Source organism: Diceros bicornis, chromosome 29 (assembly GCF_020826845.1).
Source record: "Diceros bicornis minor isolate mBicDic1 chromosome 29, mDicBic1.mat.cur, whole genome shotgun sequence".
NCBI classification, from domain to species: domain Eukaryota; kingdom Metazoa; phylum Chordata; class Mammalia; order Perissodactyla; family Rhinocerotidae; genus Diceros; species Diceros bicornis.
This window is the reverse complement of record NC_080768.1, coordinates 1,668,073-1,673,239: the sequence shown is the minus strand read 5'-3', so window position 1 is coordinate 1,673,239 and position 5,167 is coordinate 1,668,073. Positions and strand designations below refer to the sequence as shown.

The 5,167-nt window shown below is 52.5% G+C and overlaps 1 long non-coding RNA gene across 1 annotated transcript; it reads right to left on the bottom strand.

Moving 5' to 3' along the window:
* Positions 1 to 885: 885 nt before the first annotated feature.
* On the bottom strand, positions 886 to 3,456 carry LOC131394105 (uncharacterized). Its single transcript, XR_009216067.1, has 3 exons — positions 2,562 to 3,456; positions 1,562 to 1,663; positions 886 to 1,284 (listed from the first exon to the last, which is right to left on the bottom strand). It is a non-coding gene; the product is annotated as an uncharacterized LOC131394105 (long non-coding RNA).
* Positions 3,457 to 5,167: the final 1,711 nt, after the last annotated feature.

Here is a 5,167-nt window from a genome sequence, read left to right as displayed (position 1 = left end):
AAAGGTTCCCCTACTTAGTTTTCAACATGATTCAAAATTTTAAAGAGAAAGGTGTTGGCTTAACATGGGTTAACAAAGTCAGGTGTGTGTGTGGACCAGGCCTTCTGCTGGGTATTAGCCGTTTCTGATAAAATATTATCCGTATTTCTGAAAAATTGACAGCCAGGGCCAGAGATGGGCAGTGTAATAAGGAGGATCTGGGTCTCACTTGGCCTCTAGAGACCACATGGGGCCTTTCAAAACCCACACCTGTTCACTCAAAGAGCTGCTGTTCTGACCTACTCTGTGCCAGAGCTGTTCACGCTCGGAAAAGCCCCCTGCCTTCGCAGAGGTCACAACAAGACAGTCCCCAAGGTTGTTCCCAGAAATGGCCCCTGGCTGGTGATGGGCGCTGTGGGGGACAGAGCAGGGAAGGGCCTGGGGGCCCGGCCGGGGTTGCAATTTCAGACAAGGCGATAGAGGAGGAGGCCTCCTGGAGGAGGTGACACTGGTGAAAGGACACATGGGGCTTTGGTCTAAAGTAGTTACAGGCATCGCTTCCCCAACAGGAGCTGATGCTGTGGTTGGTGAATATTAACATTTCATATAGTCTCCTTCTCGGGTTGTTGATGTCTTATATTATAAATGCTAGCTATCACGTTTCGGGCCTCTTTAATAACTCTGGCCTGATATTTGGGATTTTCTAGAAGTCTGTAAGTCCCTGTTGGTTGGAGGAATCCACTTATCTTCACTGGTTGGAGTGACTTTCAATACATCACAGTGGGCACCCATGGAAGGGGCCTATAGTGTGTTACATTATTAACACAGATGTGTCATTATAGGATTCAGCTCATCATATGACACGCATTACATCTGAAAATAAAAATGCATTTCAATTCTCCAGTTAACAAGTATTTATTGTGTATATGCTCTTTAAATAATATTAAATGTGCATAAGAAGGTTTTGAAAATAACTGACATGCCCCATTTATTTTATAGTAGCTGTGATGTCATTTAAAATATTTTGATATTTCCCTAATCCCATGTGCTGAGTATTTTCTTCCCTTTTGGCTGACAGGTGTAATGCTCTGTGTCCCCAGCAGAGGGTGGTATCGGATGATGCCCTGCGCTTCACAGGCCTGAGGATGGGCTCCACGGTTCCAGGCAGATCGTGGAGAAGACAGGAGTCACGTCATTTCACAGCCAGTAGAGCCGCTGCTGAGCGTTTCATCAATCGTGCTGGCTCTACGGTGAGAATCCAGACCCAGAAACGCGGGGGTGGGAAAGGACTCAGGGTCGTTTGAACTGTGACCAAAAGAGAAGGAAACAAAACAAAACTCTTCTTATGCCCACTTAAAATTGGGTGAGGTACCGAGGATGTGCAGATTTATCTCGAGACTTCATGTGGAATTCAAAAGGAAAAGGATAGCAAGTATTTTTAAAATAGAGCAGTAGTAGGCGGGAGGAAGCCCCTGGCTGAGTGGGACCAGCCGGCTCCCAGGCGGGGCGCCGTCCACCGGGCTTTCCCTGCCTGGGTGCACTCACCATGTCTCAGTGGCCACTTTCATCCTGTTCAGTATACCTGCCTCTGTGATGGCTGATTTCATGTGTCGACTTCACTGAGCCATGCGCTGCCCAGAGAGCTGGGAACACAGCATTTCTGGGTGTGTCTCTGAGAATGTTTCTGGAAGAGATTAGTGTTGGAATCTGTAGACTGAGTAAAGCAGACAACCCTCCCCAGTGTGGGCAGCATCACCCAATCCATCAAGGGACCAAACCGAACAAACCAGCCGAGGAAGGGAGGATTCGCTCTCTCTGCTTGAGCTGGGACATCGGTCTTCTGCCCTCGCCCTCCCGGTTCTCAGCCTTCAGACTCGGACTGGCGTCTACACCACGAGCCCTCTAGCTCTCAGGCCTTTGAACTACACCACCGGCTTTCCCAGTTCTCCAGCTTGCAGAAGGCAGAGCATGGGGCTTCCCAGCCCCATAATCGTGTGAGCAAATACCTTATAATAAATCTCTTTCTAGATATATATCTCCTGTTGGTACTGTTTCTCCGGAAAGCCCTTGACTAGTACAGCCTCCACCTTTTCTAACTAGAAATAATGAATAATGGATTGAATGCTGGATTTGGTGCCAAGCATCTTAGGAATAGGAGAGGAGGAGGAGAGTGGACGGGCGTCGACAGGCAGAAAGTGCAGGAACAAAGGGCCCTCGCCATTCCCCCTGGTGGGGCTGCTGCGTGCGTTTACAGCAGCAGCCTTGGAGTCCGTCTGACAACCCCGTGCACCTCTGCCTGCATTCATTCATTCAAGACGCACACGGTGACTTTTGTAGCAGAGCCTGAGAGCCTTGCCTGCCATCACCTCTCCATCTTCTGTGTTATGTTGAGCTTAGCGCCGCCCCTGCCCTTCAGCTGGTGCAGCCCTGACACTGCGCTGTCACTGCAGGCAGGACGTGCAGGGCCCAGATCACGGGTCCTTAAAGGGAGGATTCTGCCCTCCACCCTCTCCCTCCATCCTGTAACTCAGAATGTGAAGCTGCATCTGCCTCGTCACGTGAAAGGGATGGAAACTTCTAACCTGCTGAAGCTCTGTTGATGGCAGTCTGTCAGGCGCAGCTGAACCCGCATCATAGCTGATCCACCAGCCCCATGAAAGCACCGGGAACCAAAAATGAAAACCTCAGAGTTGGTTTGCGTCCTCAAGGAACTTGCGGGTTAAGTAGGACGGGCTAAAAATAAATAATAAATTGCTGGGTTCACATGTGCTTTATTGAGTAGTGATCAATTTTATTAACAATTAAATGTGTTTCTAATCATTGGTTTTGATTATAAATAATTAAATAGGACAATGACAAGCTGTGACAAGTGCTATGCAGGAGAACAGAAGGGTTCATTGTTGAAATCCAAGAGGAGAGGCCCCTCAGAGAGGAAGCCTTGGGACGGCGACTGGGGTCCATCCAGAGCAGTACGTGGGCAAAAGAGGAACAAGTTGTCCTCAGACAGAATGGGAGGCAAGGAGGAGGAGGCCTCTGCGGGGATGTTGCCAGTCTGGCGTTAGGAAGATGAAGCATGGCTGTTTTCTCCATGAAATACGGCAGGAGATAGAGGCAGTGTTTGCTAAGCCAGAGCTGAGAAAAAAGAAGGCATAAAACACTGTTCTCAGAGAGAGAATACGAATCGTGGTTTTTATGTTGTTCTGTATATTATGCTGTTTTCACCTCTTAGAAACCTTCCTGGCTGGGGAGACACTGCCCCTCCGAGCTAGCGAATCTTCAGAGACAGCAAAGGGCCCAGTTGGGGGCCTGTCGTCGATACGCCCACCAACCACCCAGAGCCAGGCCTCCTCCATCTGCCCTGCACCCAGGAGGCAAGATTCCTCTGCCTTCAACCAGGACCATGCCTATTGCCCAAAGCCCAAGGAAATCATTCAAACCAGCCAGTCCTGAGTGTTCACCCCACCCGTGGAAACCCCAGGAAAGGCCATGGCCTAATTCTTCCCCTCCCTCCTGTCTTCTGTCCCCCAACCCCCTGGTGCTGCCCCATGTGGCCCAGCACGGCATCTGTGCCTTTTGTTTCTAGAGGATCTCAGTGACATGGACCTTTCTTTCGGTGGCATTGACCTCCCCGTGTCATAGCTCAGTCACCTTCATAAATTAAGACCTGGCACGGACCGGAGAGGAAAAGCAGAGGTCAGCACCCTCTTGATGTTTGAAATGACGAATTTAAAATCAGTTCTGTCGGGCGATGTTCTCCAGGCACGTTCAGCTTCTTGGTGGGAGACAGAGAGGAGGTGATGTCGGATTTGTGGATTTTACAACAGAAGATGGGAGAAAAGAGAAGCGAGGTAGTGCGGCGTGTGAGGAAGGTGGAAATCAGAAATCGTGCTGATGGACCACACCCCGTGCTGACAAGAACAGGGGTGAAGCCTGGAGAGGCCGGTGGAAAAGGAGACATGGCAGTGTCGATGGACTGCGGGTTCCAGCGGAGCTGGAATGTAGTGTACTGGGGGTTCCTGGGCAAAGAGCTGGAAGAAATAGGAAGGGCTGATCCAGAGACAGACACTGACTCGGCGTCTGAGGTGCCACAGTTTCTGACCCGGACAAGGTGGGTGGGCTTTGCAAGTGGTGGCTGAGGTAGAGGCAGGGGACATTCCAGGGCTCCTGGTCATGCCGAGGTCACCGTTCCCCAAGCTGCTCTCCGGGTGGAACACAGTCTCCCAGCTTCCGCTTCTCTGCCGCCCTGAGGACGGACGCACAGGCTGTTCTGCGCTCAGGGTTTTATGGGGAGTGGAGGAAAGGGACGCTGGAACAGCGGGGAAACTTGAGTCTCTGGTCTCTCACGACATCACGGTAACTGAAAGTCTGCTTCTTCCCCAGAAACTGGAGCTCGCCAGCCCCCTCGTCGTCCAGGGAACACCCAGCGGACCCTTCCTCTTCTCGGTCTCTGCACCTGAAACCCCACCAGCCCTTGACTCTGGGGGCCTCCGCTCTGAGGACAGCCCTTCCCCAGACCAGCAGGGTGCCTGTGCACAACGCCTCACGCCCACACCTCCTCTCGCTGTGGTCACGCCCTGGTATTAACACAGCCTCCAGGAAAGAACCTCACCAAACAGGTATCGAGGAGGTAAGAATCAAGGCGCCAGATCTGACCTGGGGCGTGTTTAGTCCAGGCCGTGGTCAGCCCTGCGATGGTAGTGTTCTCCTGGTTTCTAACCTTCGTGGGTCATTGACGGCGCAGAGTACAGCCCCCCCAGCTCCACCCCCTCTCCTCCTCCACCCCCGCCAGCTTCCCAAGTGAATCATCTTTCTAAAGGCTGATCCTGCTGTAGAGCTGGGCCCATTGTCTCGGCATGACCTGGTCTACACCTCCTTGTCTGGCTCGCCCCTCACACTCTCCCCAGAAACACACCAAGCCCACAGCTGGCCGTCCTTAGCCATGGGCCGGTCCCCACACCTGCCAGGCTAGGACCTTGGCAGCAGCACCCCCAAGCACCCAGTGTCCCCGTATCCCGGCCTTCCTCCTCCACCTGGCTAGGTACCACATTCTCCAGGAAGCCTTCCCTGATCCTCACCACCCTCAGTCATGCTGCAGCCCAGACACAGCTCTGTGATCAGCCTGCTCACTGCCTGGGGTCGTCCCCACCTCTGCGCCCACCCCCCCATCCCCGGGCGGTGGGTCTTCATC